The following is a 17,818-nucleotide window of genomic DNA, read 5'->3' on the forward strand; positions in this document are numbered from 1 at the left end:
ACCCTACGGACTAGCCCATACTTACATCTTGGGAACTCGGTAGTATAATTGAGTGGGAGTGTTAAACATAGATATGAACATTGATAGCTTCTAATAAAGAAGTGAAACGATGGTTTCCTTTTAGTTTGGTTCAAGGTGTTAAATGATAGAGTTTCATTTTAGTAATTAATATTAGTTTACTGAAATATCATTTACAAGGAATTAAGTGTTTTAAGGATAAAATACAATGAGGGGTAAAACGGTATTTTAGTCCCATCTCATTTTAGACCGTCTATAGAGGATTGAGTGAAAATTATGGTTGTAACAATGGATAATTAATAGCGTATCTATATTTGTTATAGAGCATTCTGTTAATTCAAGAATGCAATTCTGAGTCTTTAGTGGAGTCACGAGGAATTTATAAGTTAGTAAATTATTTGTTAGATTTATGGTAACTTATTGTTGCTTGATTTCATAGGCCCATGGTCCCCACTATACATTGGATAAAATCATTTAGATAGTCTCAATTAATTGATTTAATTATCAATTAGAATTATCAAAGTTGACTTGGTCAATTTTGGATAGTTTCATAGAGTTATGTAATTTTGAGAAGAAAAGAGAAATTAGGGCAGATTTATTAATTAAGATAATTAGTATCTAAATTAATAAATAAGTTTAAATCAAGGTTTAAATTATAAATAATTAATTTGATAAATGATTTAAATAATTAAATCAATAGAAAATAATACATGCATTGATTTTAAGTCCAATGGGCTTATAATCAAATGGGAAATTTCACGGGCCTAAAGCCCATGATAATTTCGACCTAAAGCTTTTAATTGACTATTATTTTATTGATTTTTTTTAATTAAATTAAATTGTCTAATTGAGTCTATAAAAAGAGTGCTAAGTGAGAGATGAAAAGTTGAAGTTTAGAAGTCAAAAACACAAGTTTCTGATAGTTTTTTAGATTCTCTCTAAACACAAGTCCTTTTCTAAGACACTTTATTCTTTTATCTTATTCTCTCTGTATCTATCTCATGTGTTGAGAATTGCCCACTCTAGTCTAGGTGATTCCAAGGATACTTTGGAAGACTGTGAAGAAAATTGAAGATCGGTTCAATTTCTTGGTAAAACTATGCAACAAAAAGGATACAAGGGTTAGAGAAACTGAAGGAAGGACTCTATTATTCCACTACGTATAATGTAAGTATTCTTATCATTATTTCTCTTTGAATTCAATTTGAGAAACATGTTCTAGGTTATCTCATATTAAGTTGTTTAATATTAGATCTACATGAAAATAAATAAAGATCCTGTATAAATTTCCTAACACTGTGTACACTTGAACATATAAATTTTCACAACAAGTTTTTGGCATCATTGCTGGGGAATGGAATTAGAAATTTGTGTAATATCAATTACTTGCAATTTATTTTTCTTTGTTGTTCTAACCTTGTTTGCTTGTTCCAGTGTTTTCTCAGGTGATCTATTGTATGAACGAGCAAGAAGACCTTGAACTAGCTCCTATTTACCCTGAGATTCAATGAACATTTAGAAGAAGACTAAGTGAACAATGAGCTCAAAATCACCTTAATATGGATGAAGAGGTTGAAGGAGTTGAGGGTGCTAATAATATCGCAAACGCGATTGCTATGGCTGATGATAGAGAACGAACCATGAGGGAGTATGCTGCTCCCATGTTTAATGAGCTCAATCCGCGCATTGTTAGGCCTGAAATTCAAGCACCCCAATTCGAGTTGAAGCCCGTGATGTTCCAAATGTTATAGACAGTTGGTCAATTTAGTGGGCTGCCTACTGAGGATCCTCATCTTCATCTTCATTCATTTTTGGAGATGAGTGATTCTTTCAAGCTACAAGGAATGAGTGAAGAGGCCCTAAGGTTGAAATTGTTCCCTTTCTCTTTGAGGGAACGAGCTAGAGCTTGGCTCAAAACCCTTCCTCCTGACTCGGTGACTACATGGAATGAGTTGGCTAAAAACTTCTTGATGAAGTACTTTCCTCCTACAAAAAATGCAAAGTTTCGCAATGAAATCATGTATTTTCAACAGCTGGAAGATGAATCCTTTTGTGAAGCTTGGGAGAGATTTAAAGAGTTATTGAGGAAGTGTCCACACCATAGGATTCCGCATTGTATACAAATGGAAACATTCTATAATGGGCTAAATTCTTCCACTCGCATGGTGTTGGATTCTTCAGCTAATGGGGCTATTCTCTCTAAGTCTTACAATGAAGCCTATGGGATTTTGGAGAGGATTGATAGCAACAATTGCCAATGGTCAAATGCTAGAGCCTCAAAAAGTCAAAAAGTAGCAGGTGTACTTGAAGTGGATGCATTGACAGATTTGACCGCTCAAGTTTCATCAATGACTAACCTTCTCAAGAACATGAGTTTGGGGGGAATGGTACAGCCAGCTGCTATGGGACAAGTTGCTGATGTGTCTTGTGTTTATTGTGGAGATGGGCACACATTTGAGAGTTGTCCTTCGAATCCCGCTTCAGTTTGTTATGTGGGGAGTCAAAATGCCAACCGCAATAAGCCATATCAAACTCTTATTGTAACGCCCTACTACCTTAGAGCCGTTACTAAGTGAGTTTAAAACACAACTATGCAACTAACTGACTCTACGAGGTTTTCAAAGACCAAAAGTGTGACTAACCGGAAGTTAAGGCTGTAGTCTTTGGAAATACTTAGTTTCATTGAAAAATTTAAGTACCAACATCTAGGATCCCAAAAATAAGGTTTACAAAATATTTACAACTCAAAAATAGATTTACACTTGATTGACTATCAAAAGAACAAGTTAATACAGCCATATTCAAAATGCCCCCAACCAAAGCAGTCGGGCAGGCCGAACATGTACGCGCCGCCCCCATGCTCTCCATACTCATGGCTGGTTGACTGACCCTTTGCTTTTACCTGCAACACAGAGCACCCGTGAGCTGAAGCCCAGCAAGAAAACTCATACAGTAAATATCATATGCATATAATATAGTTAACATATAATCCACTGATAAACATGAAAACCATCAGACTGAACAAACACAGCCATGCCACCCCAGAGGCCTTACCAAGCCTGGGGTCTTGGTCCTTACTGTAAGGATAACTCATGTATCGATTGGGTCCCACCCTGACTATAAGCATTCCATGTGCTAAGTGTTACTTCCGGCCCCACGACCGTTCTCAGCCTTCGCCGTTCATTTCATTATAATCACACATATAGTGCATCTCAAAATAATCATTCAAACATGTAATAATTCATTTAAGGTTATACGTTAGCACGTAATACAATCTAGGGCCATGCCCTGCAATAACACTATGGGCCCATGCCCTGTTCTCGGGTGCTACAGTTTTCTTACCTGTATCCCGAGCTTTCCGATGCACCAAGGTCACAAGCACGGTCCCCTAGCACGAGCCTCTCCGAAAACCTAGTCACAACACACATAAAACACTTTTAATACTAACCAAACCCAAAACCACTTCCCGGGACCAATCCCATACTCTCGGGACCTCTAATTCCTTAAAACAATACATTGGAACCATCCCTCGTGTCCCCAGGCAAAAGCCCTAAAAACCCAAATTTTTGGCTGCCAAAATGGCCTAGGGCCGCAACACTCCCTTCAAGGGCCGCGGCGCCTAGCGGCTAGGCCATTTCCTAAAGCAATCCCGCGCCGCGGCGCCCAAGAACAGGGCCGCGACGCTCCTTCGCGAACCCAGAGCTACAACCTCTCCAAATCATCTCAAACAAATACCTAAACCCCAAGATCAATTTTAAAACTTCAAATGAACCATCTAACAACCCATAAACACTAGTATCAAGATCAAAAGACAATCACACCCAAAAATCCACCATTTGATTTCTAATTTCAGCAAACTCAAACCAAAACTTAAAAACTTAACTCATGCTTTAAATTTCTCAAATCAAAACAGAAACAAGCCTTAAATTTGCAATAAATTCTTACCTCAAGTGGAGAATTCACCCCTAAGCTCCCTTGATTCTCCTCCTAAACTCCCACTTCAGCCCCTTCTACTCTTCTTCTTCTTACCCTAGATTTCCCTCTAGCTTTTCTTCTCTCAATTTTTAACAAAACCCATAATATGCCTAAGCGTCTAAACCGAGTACCCCTATATCCCAGCTGAAATTTGTCTAAACCCCCTGCCAAAAGACCATTTCACCCCTTCTAATTATCCTCTCTTAACTAAACCTTCAAGGGTACTCTAGTCCTTTCACTTCTATTTCAATTCTACCCTTTTCCATCTAAAACTTGTTACTCAAGGCAGTTACAAACGGTTACACAGGTTACTCAATCGCCAATAACTATAACCATTAGTTCTCAATTCAACTTACGAAATTCCTAAAGTACCCCTAGGCTCCTTCCGAGCCGGGTATAAAATCCCGTTGTGACTTTTAGACTAATTAGCTCACTAGGACCGTCTCGACGCGTGCATCACAATAAAAACACCACACCCACGTGGTACAACTCACATAATACAATTATCACATTTATGCCCTCAACCGGCTAAAATTACCAGTTTACCTCTAACATACCAACGGGGCCCACAAGCATAAATATACAACCTAATCATGCATTCTAATCACATATTCAATCAAATCCATATAATATCATGTCAATTCACTTATTGCCCTCCAAGCATGCTTAAACAAGGTCTTAAACCTTATTAGCAAGTTAGGGTGTTACACTTACAATCTAGGGTGGAGGCAGCATCCAAATTTCTCTTTGGGGGGGGGGGGGGGGGGGGGTTGTCAAGGAGCTAGTTTAAGCGAAGCATCAATGCAAAACAAGCCTACATACCAGGGTTTTCTCAACAACCACCAAGAGCTCAACCTCCTCCTCCTCAAGTGTCTCAATCAAGCTCGTTGGAGAGTTTAATGAAAGAATATATGGCCAAGAATGCTCCTGTGATTCAAAGCCAAGTGACATCCTTAAGGAACCTAGAGATTCAAATGGGGCAGCTAGCTAATGAGTTAAGGAATAGACCACAAGTCCCCTTGCCTAGTGATACCAAAAATCCAAGGAGAGATGGTAAGGAGCTTTGCAAGGCAGTTACCTTGAGAAGTGGTAAAAACTGGAGTTGAATGAGGATAATCCTAAGAGAAAAAATGAGCCCACTTCAATCCAAAGTAGTGTGGAAAAGGAAGAAAGAGTCGTGAGTTCGAAAATGTCAAATGCTAATCCTTAAGCAAATGCTACAACGATTCCTTAGCAAAATGCATTAGAGAAACCAATGAGCAAGCCACCTCCACCATTTCCTCAGCGATTTCAAAAGAAGCGGCAAGATGGTCAATTCCGAAGATTTTTAGACGTTTTGAAACAACTTCATATCAATATACCGTTGGTGGAAGCATTGGAACAAATGCCTAGCTATGTGAAGTTTTTGAAGGATATTTTAACCAAGAAGAGGAGACTGAAGGTTGTAGTGCTATATTGAAGAATAAAATTCCTCCTAAATTGAAAGATCCGGACAACTTTACAATTCCCTGTTTTATTGGTGGTAGAGATGTTGGTAGAGCACTTTGTGACTTGGGGGGCTAGTATTAATTTGATGCCCATGTCGATTTTCAAGAAGGTTGGAATTGGAGAAGTAAGGCCAACCACTATCACTTTGCAATTAGTGGATTGATCTATGGCACATCTGGAAGGCAAGATTGAAGATGTACTTGTGCAAGTTGATAAATTCATTTTTCCGGCAGATTTCATTATTCTTGATTATGAAGCGGATAAAGATGTTCAAATAATTTTGGGAAGACCATTTCTTGCCACCAAAAGGACTTTGATTGATGTTCAAAAAGGAGATCTTACTATGAGAGTGAATGACCAACACGTGACCTTTAATGTGTTTAATTATCTGAAGTTTCTGGATGAGATTGAGGAATGCTCTTCTTCGAGTATGATTGATACTATTGTGGCTGAAAAATTTCTAAAAGAAACTTGTAAAGATGGATTGGGAGTGATTTCACTTGAAGAGATTGAAGAAATGAGTGAAGAGGAAGAAACCCAAGTTACATGGGTAGAATCCAAGCAGCCTTTTACTAAAGTTAGAAGGAATTTTGAGTCCTTAGAGTTATCGGAAAGAAATTTCAAGCCTTCCAAGCCATCTATTCAAGAACCACCAAAGTTGGAATGGAAGCCTTTACCTAGTCATTTGAAGTATGCTTATTTGGCTTGTGAATAGACTTTATCAGTGATTATTTCTACGTTGTTGGGGGTTGAAAAAGAGAATATGCTGCTTGATGTGTTGAAGAAATACAAGAAGGCTATTGGTTGGACTATGGCTGATATAAAGGGTGTAAGTCCCTCACTTTGTATGCATAAGATTTTTCTGGAGGATATGTAGCAATTCTGTTGAACAACAACGAAGGCTTAATCTCATTATGAAGGAAGTGGTAAAAAAGGAGGCGATTAAGTGGCTTGATGCTGGTATTATTTACCCAATCTCAGATAGTTCGCGGGTCAGCTCCGTTCAATGTGTTCCCAAGAAAAGGGGAGTCAGTGTGGTAGATAATGACAACAATGAGTTGATTCCCACAAGGACGGTGATAGATTGGCATGTTTGTATGGATTATCGGAAGCTAAATAAAGCAACAAGAAAAGATCATTTCCCGCTGCCTTTTATTGATCAAATGCTTGATAGACTAGTAGGGAAGGAGTATTATTGCTTTTTGGATGGGTATTCAGGATACAATCAAATTTCTATTGCTCCTGAAGATCAAGGAAAAACTACGTTTACGTGCCCATATGGGACAATTGCTTTCAGGAGGATGCCTTTTGGATAATGTACCCACCACATTTCAACGTTCCATGATGGCTATTTTTCAGATATGGTGGAGAAAACTCTTGAAGTGTTTATGGATGATTTTTTGGTGTTTTGTGAATCTTATGATGCTTTTTTGGATAATCTTGAGAAAGTGTTAGAGAGATGTGAAGAAACAAACTTGGTGCTTAATTGGGAAAAGTACCATTTTATGGTGCAAGAAGGCATTGTATTGGGTCATCGGATTTCTAACAAAGGCATTGAGGTAGATAGAGCCAAGACTGAAGTCATTGAGAAGTTGCCACCACCTACTTCAGTCAAGGGAATTCGAAGTTTCTTGGGGCATGTGGGATTCTAACGGATGTTTATCAAAGATTTCTAAAAAATCTCTAAGCCTATTTGTTCTTTACTTGAGCAAAATCGAGCATTTGAGTTCACTAAGGAGTTTCAAGAAGCATTTTGACTTTGAAGAAAGCTCTTGTCACCGCACCCATCATTGTAGCTTCGGATTGGTCTCTTTCTTTTGAATTGATGTGCGATGCTAGTCACTTTGTTGTTGGTGTCGTGCTTGGGCAGCGAAAAGAGAAGGTTTTTTCATTCCATTTATTATGTAAGCAAGACAATAGCCGATGCTCAATTGAACTATACCACCACCAAGAAAGAGCTTTTGGCGGTTGTTTTTTCTTTCGACAAGTTTAGAGCTTATCTTGTGGGGACTAAAGTGGTGGTTTGCACAGATCATTTAGCAATCAAGTATCTTATAGCCAAGAAGGATGCTAAGCCAAGAATTATTCGATGGGTGCTTCTTCTTCAAGAATTTGACTTGGAGATTCGGGATAGAAAAGGAACATAGAACCAAGTGGCTAACCATTTATCTAGACTTGAGGTCGATAATGAGAAGCAAGGTGAAGGGCCTATTAAAGAGACATTCCCCAATGAGCAATTGTTGGTTGTGAACCAAGTCACTACACCATGGTACGCTGATTTTGTCAATTATTTGGTGAGTGGTTTGCAACCACCTGATTTGAATAGGCAGCAGCTCAAGAAATTCTTTCATGATGTGAGATTTTACTATTGGGATGAGCCCTATTTGTACAAGCAATGTCCAGATCGAATCATGAGGTGTTGTGTGCGTGAGGATGAAGTTTCGAGTATACTAGAGCATTGTCATTCAGCTCCTTATGGTGGACATTTTGATGGGCAAAGGACATCAGCTAGAGTTTTTCAATCGGGGTACTATTGGCCTTCTATTTTCAAGGATGCTCACGAATTTGCTCAAAGATGTGATCGATGCCAACGTGCTGGAAATATTTCAACAAGGAATGAAATGCCTTTGAATTGCATCCTTGAAGTGGAATTGTTCGATGTTTGGGGAATTGACTTTATGGGGCCATTACCATCGTCATTCGGGAATTTGTATATCTTGGTGGTGGTTGACTATGTCTCTAAATGGGTAGAAGTAGTGGAGAGTCCTACCAATGATTGCAAGGTGGTCATGAAGTTCTTACATAAGCATGTTTTCACCAACTTTGGCACTCCAAGGGCGCTTATAAGTGATGAAGTCTCCCACTTAGTGAACAAGATTTTGGCGGCCTTGTTGGCCAAATATAGTGTGAAACACAATATTTCTATAGCCTTCCACCCTCAAACAAATGGTCAAGCGGAAATATCCAATAGAGAGATAAAAGGAATTCTAGAGAAAGTGGTGAAGCCTAGTAGAAAAGATTGGTCTCAAAGATTGGATGATGCTCTTTGGGCCTATAGAACAACTTTCAAAATCCCTTTGGGAATGTCACCGTATAGTTTGATTTTGGGAAAGCTTTCCATTTGCCCATTGAGTTGGAGCATAAGGCATATTGGGCCACTAAGAAGTTAAATATGGATCTCCAAGCTGCTGGAGATGCTCGTAAATTACAATTAAATGAGCTATAAGAGATGAGGTTTTTCTCCTATGAAAATTCTAAGTTGTATAAGGAGAAAACTAAGAGGTGGCATGACCAGAAAATTCAATCTCGAGTCTTTGAGAATGGGCAGCAAGTGTTGCTCTTTAACTCACGCTTAAAGTTGTTTCCTGACAAATTGTTGTTCCGTTGGTCAGGCCCATTCACCGTGGTGAAAGTTTATCCCTTTGGAGCAATTGAAGTGCGAGAAGATAAATCTGGAAGGGAGTTTAAAGTGAATGGGCAGCGCTTGAAACATTATTGGGGAGGTGAGGTTGACCACGAGAAAACCTCTATCACTTTGGAGGATCCTTAAAGTAGTTGTTGTTTTGGGTTGTCAAGTGATTTAGGCACTATCTTTAAGACAACCAAAAAGCAGAAGTGTAAACTACTATATATATATAAAACATATAGATATTTGTTTTTCTAATTTCTTATAGTTCTTTATTTTTATTAGTTTAATTTCATGTGATTGTGTTGTTTTTGGAAGTGGTGTTACGTTTATTCTTGTGTTTCAGGGGTTCAAAGGTGAGAAATTGATATTCAGGAAGTAATTTTTGGGTATAATGGTGTTGCCAACTTTTTAATCAGCAAACAGGGAGAAAAATGGGTCTCATTTCCAAAAAATAGTGGGGTTCAGTCAAAAGCAAAAATTTGGCAGTTTGAAGTATGCACAATTTGAAAGGGGTGTGGTCTCACTCGAAAAAGAAAAAAAATATGAAAAATAATAATAACCTGAAACGACTCAAGACCATGCCCTAACTTGAATGCCCTCATTCCTTTTTCTCTTCGTACCTCTTTCATTTTCCGTAGCCACCATCACAAAAAAATTCCACCCTCACCACCACCTTCTCCTCCCTTCACCACCACACTAACCACCAACCACCATCATGCACCCATATCCCCGAACCTCACAAGCCACCAGATACCGACCCATTTCGATCCCCCTACACGTGCGCCGTGCAAGCCTTCTAGTCGCACACTCCCGACAATGCAATCCAAAGCACCCAGGTATGAGTGACGTTTGCGCGCCATGCAGAGGTGTGATTTCGCTTGGGCCGCCCTTCCTGTTTCCCTTCCTCGAGCCCAGGTGCCTCCAAACCAATCTGAGCCTAGGCGCCTCCAAGCTAAAACTGAGAACAAACCAAACCGAGCCTAGGCGCCGTTCACTCTTTGTCTACATCGTGAGTGCTCAGCTCTGACCAACACAGACTCATCACCTCTATTTTATGATATTGCCCCTGGGTAACTGCTTCCCTTTGTTTTTCCTTATTACTTTGCATTTGTGCATCTGTAGTGGATTTTGTTCGGTGGTGGGGGCATGTTATTATGATATGTTTCTCTTTCTGTTGGGGCAACTACTGGATGTGTTGAGCAGGTTGTAACTCCAATTATATTGTGGATTCTGTGTTGTTGTGGTATACTTGTCCATTATGACCAATATTACCCCACATACTCCCATAACCCCACATATCAATGGCCACCAAAACAAGAGCTCAAAAGAGAAAAGCCAAACCGCACTCTACTCCACCACCATCCAAAAAAATATCCACCGTTTCACACTCTATCCCACCACTATCACCCCCACCAGCCTTTGTCAATGATCCTACCACCATCACTACAAAACCATCAACCAAGAAAACCACCATCCCAATGTCCTAAAAGCCAGCCAAACCAGCATCACCCATACCTCCACCCAAGCCACAAAAGACCACTACTACAACGAAAGTTTTGACCAATCCAAAACTTGTTGCTGTACCAACCCCTAAGACCAAGAAAAATCCAGTTCCTTCAGTACCATTTTCAGAAATTTGCTTCTACTCAAGCCAAGGAGAAATATGAGTCCATTAAGCAAAAGAAGTTGCTCCCTGAGAAAGGTTTTTTGCCTACTACTGCTGTGGAGCTAGCCTTCCACAACGACGTCATTGAGAAGCACAATTGGGAAAATTTCTGTTAAAAACCAGAGCTTGCTATCATTCTGTTAGTACATGAATTTTACGCCAACATGGTGTCCTATGAGAATTTTGAAGTGGCTGTTAGAGGCAAGACTGTTTCATTTTCTGGTACTGCTATTAACTCTGTGTTTGGGCTTGAAAATTTTGAGTGTGCTCTTTATAATGATATGGTAGTGGCCACTACACCAGAAAATTTTGACAAGGCACTGCAGCTTGTCGCCTATGTAGGCGCTCAATGGTGTGTTTCTTCCAGTGATGCTCGTACATTATTGCACACCTCTGTGTTACCTGAAGTTGGTGTGTAGTTGCATTTCCTTAAATGTCATTTGTTGCCTGCCACACATGGCAGTACAATTTCAAAAGAGCATGTGCTTCTGTTGTATTGCATGTTGGCCGAGCTTAGTATCAATGTGGGCAAGTTGATCACTAGGAAAATTTTTAGTTGTGCCAGAAAGAAGAAGGGAAAATTGTTATGTCCATCGCTCATCACTCAGTTATGCCTTAGAGATGGGGTTCCTTATGATTCAAGTAAGGATGTACTTTTTGAGCGTTGTGACATTGATTTCCTCACTCTTGTTCAGCAGTGTGAGACAGTGTCTGAAGGTGGCCCATCCACCGCACCTCCGCCAGCAACCCCACTTGCTCCCCCACTCGCAGACATCCTTGTCAGCAACAGGAAATTCTTGGGCGGATGGTGTCTCTTGAAACTCAGCAGCAATCATCTGGAAATATGCCAAGCAGCGGGATGTGGCATTAATCAAGTCCCTTCAGCAGAACTTCACCAGACCTACTACTGCCTTCCCTAGCTCCATTTTGGAGAAGTGGACCGCTCCGGTTCTTCACAACAACCATATTCCTTCGGATGCCAATTCTGAGGAATAGGCACGGGGAGTACCCTTAACAGAACTTTTGTTCTTTACTTGTTTTCTGGTTTGGTTTGTCATGTTGTATTCTTTTAGTAGTCTATTGTTTAGTTATTGTTCCTGTCTTTGTCTTGTTGTGAATAATGTCTTTGTCCTGTTGTTTAGTCGCTCTTTTGAGGATATTCTTTGTTTGTGTTAGTGTTTAACTAGGGGGCTCGATGACGATATTGAAAAACTACAAAAATATAATAAATCTAAGTTGAAGTTGAATGTCTTTCCTACTTAAGTTTTAAACTAAATTCTTGGGGGTGTGAATGTTGCTAGAAATTGATTGATTAGAGTGTTTTTCTTTTTAGTGTGTGCATAGCTTGATTAAACATTTTTAAGACCCTAGAAAGAGCTCGTTTCTTGTGAGAGCTTAAGTTTCTAGAATTGCTTAGTGATTTTCCTTGAGGCGAAATCCTAGGCAACACCACACAGATGACATGATTTAGGCCATCCTTGGACCGTTTGAGCCTTTGAAGCCTACCTTTTCTACATTTTATCCCTAGTCACCCCGTTGAGCTTAAGTGTCATTTTCTTGTTTAGCCACTTATTAACCTAGCTTTATATATAAATATATCTATATATAATAACCTCTTTTCACCACACCCTTTAACACCTTGATCTTTATAGGATTTATTTGTTGTTGTCTTTTGGGGGTTAAGAGGCGTAGAGAGTGGGAGAGGCATTGGGTTAGCGTTTTCATTTTCTTCTTTTGCTTGTTTTCACCATTGGGGATAATGTTGATTTTAAGTTTGGGGGGAGAGTGTATTCTCATTTTTCTTGTCCTCTTTCCATCTAGTTTGTTTATCATTAATAAAAAAAAGTAGAAAAATGTAAAAAAAAAAAAAAAAAAAAAAAAGAGAAAAAAGCAAAAAAAAAAAAAAAAAATTTCAAGAGTGCACTCCCTTGAATCAAAGGAAAGTTTTGAAATTTTTTTTTTAGAAAAAAAGTCAAGAAAAGAAAAAAAAAAGTAATCAAGCATGTTTGTAAATAAGTTTGGGGGTGTAACTCTTCAAATAAAAGAAAAGTTTGTTTTGATTTTTGTCTTTGCATGTTAGTAATAAAGGCTAGTGGTAAGAGTTATATTTTGTTGTGGGGTGTTATTTGGGGAAATTAATGCGTGCATTGATTTAGGTCCTAGAAAAATTGAGGTGCTTAGGGTGATTCGAGCCAAAATTAATATCTCTAATCCTACCTTCACCCTAGCCTATCATTACAAGCTTGATAAAGTCTTATTGATCTTTGATGTGGTGTTTGTCTACATTAGTGGAGACAGAATCACTAAGTAACTTATGGAGACACTATTTAAGCTTTAGGACCAAGGCCTAGTTTGATTTTGGGTGATTGAAACTGTTTAGGAAAAGCTATACATGCACTAAAGGGTGAAACACTTGACTCATATTTTGACAACAACATGAATGCTTGAAGAGTTTGGTTTAAAGCTTGTGTAAGTTTGAAATTCAGTTTCTCTTATTCAAAATAAAATTCCTGAGAGCTTTCCCCTTTTAGCATTGGCAAAGAAAAGTTTATCCTATTTTATTGTGTCTTGTCCTTATTGTTTTCCTATTCCTTTTGTTGTTTAATTTGTGTCTTTTGTTATCTTTTTAGATTCATCACTCGAGGACGAGTAATGTCTTAAGTTTGGGGGTGTGATAACTCCTTAATAAAGAGTTATTTCTTGTGCTTTTGAACTTATAAATGTAAAAAACATTGATGGAGATGTTTGTTTATTATTAGCTATTGTAACTAACTTTTGTGTTTTTATGATCTTAGTTAAGTTTAGTTGTTTTTTTTTGTAGTTTTTAATAACTAATGGGTTAAAAACAATAGTTTCATAAATAGATATTTGTACAAAGAATGAAAACAAAATTGTGAAACTATCTAAGCTAAATTTTGATGCTGAAATAGTAGGTTTGCGGTAGCCAAGCAGATTTTGCTGAAGCATTTTGATCAGGTTGCTTTTGGAAATTTATGTGTGCTTCGAAATTCAAAAGGTGAGCTGGATTAGTGGCTGATGTGGCAAGTACAGAGGGCATGAGTCAATTTGGAAGCAAATGTCAAAAGAAAGAAGGAAAAAAACATCAAAAGGAGGGACAATTTTGTACTTAGATGACTAAATTGGGAAACCTAGAGGTACATTGAAGAAGTCAACTACACAAAGAGGGGAGTCTGCCATATTGATAACTCTTGAATAAAGAGTTATTTCATGTGCTTTTTAGCTTATAATTGTGAAAAAATCTTGGGTAATGTTAGTTTATTTTTAGCTTGTGTAGCTAACTTTGGTGTTTTAATGATCTTAATTAAGTCTAGTTATTTTTGTAGTTTTTAATAGCCAATGGGTTGAAGATAATAGTTTCATGAATAGATATTTGTACAAAGAATGTACTAACATGTGAAACTATCTAAATTGAATTTTTGATGGTTGAATTATCAGGTTTTGCTTAAGCATTTTGATTAGGCAGTTTTTGGGCACCTAGAACATGTGGCAAGTTAATGGGTGAGTTGGAATAGTGGCTGAGGTGGCAAGTACAGAAAGCATGAGTCAAAAATTGGGAGAAAATGACAAAAGAAAAGAGGAACTCACGTTTTTAGAAGGAATGGCAAAATTGTACTTTTGGGGCTAAAAGGAGGAAACATAGAATACACTTAAAGAGGTATCAACCGAAATAGAGAAGGAGGTAGCCATTTTTGGAAAGAAAAACTAGCAAGTAGAAGGAAAGAAACCCAGAAATCAGCAAGGAAGAAGGAGGACGAAAAAGAGAGCTCAAGCATCATTTTGGATTTGTTCTTTCTTCTATTTCTAAACTTCATTTTTACATTTTTTGAGTTGATTTCTAAATCTGAATATTATGGGCTGTTTTGATTGTGGATTAATTTTTATTAACTCAGCCATGAACTAATTTTTAGGTGGCTTGAATTGTTGATGAACCCTATGTTATAGTCTAGTAATTTCTTGCACTTTATTTTAGTAAAATCTCTCTTGTCCATTCAAGTGTGCTTATATTAATTTCATGTTGTTGTTTGGCCAACAATGGCAAGATATTCAATTATGTTTAATGTTGGAAATATTAAATGTAATGGGAAGAACTTGGATGACACAAGTCATAATCTAGGTTAGATTATGTTAGTAAGTAACATAGGGATGCGTTATTTTCCTTGTGTAACTTTTGAGAATTAAACTTTGAATTTGCATTCTTAAATCTGGTTTTGCATAGGAATATGTTTAATTAGGTAAAAGAATTAATGTCATAAAATTTGAGAATTAAACTTTGAATTTGCATTCTTTGTTTAGCTGACTTTGTTTGCTTGCTCTAGTGTTTTCTCAGGTGATTTACTATATGAACAAGCAAGAAGACATTGAACTAGTTCCTATTGACCCTAAGATTCCAAGAACAGTTAGAAGAGGACTAAGGGAACAATGGACTCAAAATCACCTTAATATGGCTGAAGAGGCTGAAGGAGTTGAGGGTGCTAATAATGTCACTAATGCAATAGCTATGGCTGATGATAGAGAGAGAACCATAAGGGAGTATGCCGCCCTAATGTTTAATGAGCTCAATTCGAGCATTGTTAGGTCTGAAATTCAAGCACCACAATTCGAGTTAAACCCCGATATGTTCCAAATGTTGCAAACAATAGGTCAATTTAGTGGGCTGCCTACTGAGGATCCTCATCTTCATCTTCGTTCATTTTTGGAGGTGAATGATTCTTTCAAGCTACAAAGAGTGAGTGACGAAGCCCTAAGGTTGAAATTGTTCCCTTTCTCTTTTAAGGATCGAGCTAGAGCTTGGCTAAACACTCTTCATCTCGACGCGGTGACTACATGGAATGAATTGGCTGAAAAATTCTTGATGAAGTACTTTCCTCCCACAAAAAATGCCAAGTTTCACAATGAAATCATGACATTTCAGCAACTTGAAGATGAATCATTTTGTGAAGCTTGGGAGTGATTCAAGGAGTTATTGAGGAAATGCCCACACCATGGGATTCCGCATTGTATCCAAATACAAACTTTCAACAACAGGCTCAATTCTTCCACTCGCATGGTGTTAGATGCTTCAGCTAATGGGGCTATTCTCTCTAAGTCCTACAATGAATCCTATGAGATTCTGGAGAGGATAGCTAGCAACAATTATCAATAGTCTAATGCTAGAGCCTCAACAAGTCGGAAAGTGGCTAGTATACTTGAAGTGGATGCATTGATAGCTTTGACCGCTTAAGTTTCTTTAATGACTAACCTTCTCAAGAACATGAGTTTGGGGAATGGTACAAACAGCTGTTATGGGATAATTTGCTGATGTATCTTGGGTTTATTGTGGAGATGGGCACACATTTGAGAGTTGTCCTTTCAATCTCGCTTCAGTTTGTTATGTGGGGAATCAAAATGACAACCGAAATAACCCATATTCGAACTCTTATAATCCGGGGTGATGGAAGCATCCAAACTTCTCTTAAGGGGGGGGAGGGGGGGGTCAAGGATCTAGTTGAAGTGGAGCACCAATGCAAAACAAGCCGTCATATCCACTGGGGTTTTCTCAAAAACAACCAAGAGCTCAACTCCTCAAGGGTCTCAATCAAGCTCTTTGGAGAGTTTAATGAAAGAAGATATGGCCAAGAATGATGCTGTGATTCAGAGGCAAGCGACATCCTTGAGGAACCTAGAGATTTAATTGGGGCAGCTAGCTAATGAGCCAAGGAATGGACCACAAGGCACCTTGCCTAGTGATACCGAAAATCCAAGGAAAGATGGTAGGGAGCATTGCAAGGTGGTTACCTTGAGGGGTGGTAAAAATCTGGAATTGACTGAGGAGAATTGTAAGAGAAACATCGAGCCCACTTCAATCCAAAGTAGTGTGGACAAGGGAGACAAAACTGTGAATTCAAAATTTTCAAATGTTGATCTTGAAGCAATTGCTGCAGTAATTCCTCAGAAAAATGCTACAGAGAAGCCTATGACCAAGCCACCTCCACCATTTCCTCATCGATTTCAAAAGCAGCAACAAGATGGTCAATTCTGGAGATTTTTAGATGTTTTGAAACAACTTCACATCAATATACCGTTGGTGGAAGTTTTGGAGCAAATGCCCAACTATGAGAAGTTTTTGAAGGATATTTTAACTAAGAAGAGAAGGCTTGGTGAATTTTAAACAGTGGCTTTGACTGAAGGTTGTAGTGCTATATTGAAGAATAAAATTCCTCCTAAATTGAAAGATCCGGGCAGCTTCACAATTCCTTGTTCTATTGGTGGTAGAGCACTTTGTGACTTGGGGGCTAGTATCAATTTGATGCCCATGTCGATTTTCAAGAAGTTGGGGATTGGAGAAGCAAGACCAACCACAGTCACTTTGTAATTAGCGGATCGTTCTATGACACACCCGGAAGGAAAAATTGAAGATGTACTTGTGCAAGTTGATAAATTCATTTTTCCGGCTGATTTCATCATTCTTGATTATGAAGCGGATAAAGATGTTCCTATTATCTTGGGTAGACCTTTTCTAGCTACCAAGAGGACCTTGATTGAAGTATAAAAAGGGGAGCTTACTATGAGGGTGAATGACCAACAAGTAACTTTCAATGTGTTTAGCGCTATGAAGTTTCCGGATGAGATTGAGGAATGCTCTAGGCTAAGTGTAATTGAGTCAATTGTCGCTGAAAAATTCCACTAGGATGCTTTTAAAGATGGAATAGAGGTGAGGTCACTTAAAGATCTTGAAGACTTAAGTGAAGAGGAAGAAAGCCAAGTTACATGGGTGGAGTCAAAGCAGCCCTTTGCTAAATTTAGGAGGCCTTTTGAGTCATTGAACTTGTCAGAAGGGAATTTTAAGCCCCCTAAGCCTAATCACTTGAAGTATGCCTATTTGAGAGATAATGAGACTTTGCCTATGATTATTTCAGTCATGTTAGGAGCTGAAAAAGAGAGTTTGTTGATGGCTGTTTTGAAGAAATATACAAGGGCCATTGGTTGGACCATGGCGGATATGAAGGGTATAAGTCCCTCATTTTTTATGCATAAAATTCTGTTGGAGGATTGCTGTAATAATTTTTTTGAGTAGCAGAGAAGGTTTAATCCTATCATGAAGGAAGTGGTTAGAAAAGAGATAATTAAGTGGCTTGATTATGGAATTGTTTACCCGATTTCAGATAGTTCTTGGGTTAGATCGATTCAGTGTGTTCCTAAGAAAGGTGGAGTCACGGTGGTGGCTTATGAAAATAATGAGTTGATTCCCACAAGACAAGTGA

At 38.4% G+C, this 17,818-nt stretch overlaps 2 non-coding genes across 2 annotated transcripts; both read right to left on the reverse strand.

The window, feature by feature from the left end:
• Positions 1–2,018: 2,018 nt before the first annotated feature.
• On the reverse strand, positions 2,019–2,125 carry LOC133793061 (small nucleolar RNA R71). The gene has a single exon (XR_009874523.1). It is a non-coding gene; the product is annotated as a small nucleolar RNA R71 (small nucleolar RNA).
• A 13,335-nt stretch (positions 2,126–15,460) lies between these two features.
• On the reverse strand, positions 15,461–15,566 carry LOC133793214 (small nucleolar RNA R71). Its single transcript, XR_009874669.1, has one exon. It is a non-coding gene; the product is annotated as a small nucleolar RNA R71 (small nucleolar RNA).
• Positions 15,567–17,818: the final 2,252 nt, after the last annotated feature.

This window comes from Humulus lupulus, chromosome 7 (genome assembly GCF_963169125.1).
Source record: "Humulus lupulus chromosome 7, drHumLupu1.1, whole genome shotgun sequence".
In the NCBI taxonomy this organism is placed as follows: domain Eukaryota; kingdom Viridiplantae; phylum Streptophyta; class Magnoliopsida; order Rosales; family Cannabaceae; genus Humulus; species Humulus lupulus.